This window comes from Mirounga angustirostris, unplaced genomic scaffold, assembly GCF_029215605.1.
Source record: "Mirounga angustirostris isolate CCGP_5_RB_7025 unplaced genomic scaffold, mMirAng1.0.hap1 SCAF_2, whole genome shotgun sequence".
Classification (NCBI taxonomy): Eukaryota; Metazoa; Chordata; class Mammalia; order Carnivora; family Phocidae; genus Mirounga; species Mirounga angustirostris.
The window spans coordinates 192,507,995-192,509,417 of NW_026991710.1; the positions used below are offsets into that span (position 1 = coordinate 192,507,995).

At 36.2% G+C, this 1,423-nt stretch overlaps 1 pseudogene; it reads right to left on the reverse strand.

Moving 5' to 3' along the window:
* Positions 1-583: 583 nt before the first annotated feature.
* LOC123847367 (small ribosomal subunit protein uS17-like) lies at positions 584-1,060 on the reverse strand (annotated as a pseudogene).
* Between the last annotated feature and the right edge of the window lie 363 nt (positions 1,061-1,423).

Genomic DNA, 1,423 nt, shown 5'->3' on the forward strand with positions numbered 1-1,423 from the left:
GAAATGCATTGCCATGATTAAGCTAACTGCAATAGTAATTTCAGCTTTGTAAGCGTTATTAGTGACCCTTAATTTTTCATGTGCATATTACTTAAAAACATATTATATTGTACAAGTATATCAGTGTTATGAAAACAGCTGTTCATGTAAGATTAGACTATGACCCACAAGGAAAGCCATCATAATCAAAAGTTAAAATTGCACTAATTTCTCTTTAATCTTTGTATTACATTTCTGTTCTTCAGTACTGCATGAACTGTTTATTTCATAAAAATAATTATACTTGCATATGATTTTCATAAGAAAAGTTATTATGTATCTTTAAAAAAAAATGGTACCAACCAGATATTACCTGGTAAATTCATTCTCTTTTATGTTTAAGTAGGATTTACTCAAACTTCACATCCCATTGCAAATGGAAGTCCACATCCATCATCAAGATTTCTGCAGATACTCAAGGATATTTGTTCTCTTGCTTGCCTTTGCCATTGGATCATTTTTCTATGAATTTTATCTCTGTTTTTATATTTATTTGGAGAGGGATAACTCTATTTTCTTCAGGGGTGTGGGCAGATGTCTCATCTCAGAACTTCTGGAATTGCTTCCTGGTGCCGGCGGCCTTCCAGACTTTGAGCACATTGAATCGTACAGTCTTGTTCAAGGACTGGAATTCTCCCACCGTGACGATGTCCCCAATCTGGACATCCCTGAAGCAGGGCAACAGGTGCACGAACATGTTCTTGTGGTGTTTGTCAAAGTGGTTGTCCTTTTGGATGTAGTCGAGGTAGTCTTGGTGGATAACAAGGATCCTCTGCATCTTTATCTTGGTCACCACACCAAACAGAATCCACCCTTGGATGGAGACATCACCAGCACAGGGGAATTTGTTGTCAATATTTGTGCCCTCAATGGCTTCCTTGAGCAACCTGAAGCACAGACTGATGCATTTGTAGAATCACAGGAGCTTCTCCTCACCATTTTCTATAAGGAGGACTCTCTTCTTATTTTGAAAGATGGATGGCTGCTTTTGGTGAGCCTACTCAGTCTGAATGTTGGTCATTTTCTAGCCACCTGAAAAAAGGATTTTTTTTATATTATTGATATAATCCATAATTCAGCTTTTTCATTAATCTCCTCATGTACTATGGCCATTTGCATATTCATCCATTTAGTGACTGTATTAAAGATGAAAGAAGTTATTCAAAATGTGAATAGTTACCCACAAAATATCAAAAAGGTAAACAATTAATATCTAGAATAGGCAAGAAACTTCCAAATCAATAAGAAAAATTATTCATAATCAGATAAATACATATTTTAAAATGTATTTTCATTCTACAGCTATTGGAATGGCAAAACACAGGGGCACCTGGGTGGCTCAGTCAGTTGAGCATCTGACTCTTGATTTTGGCTCAGGTTGTGA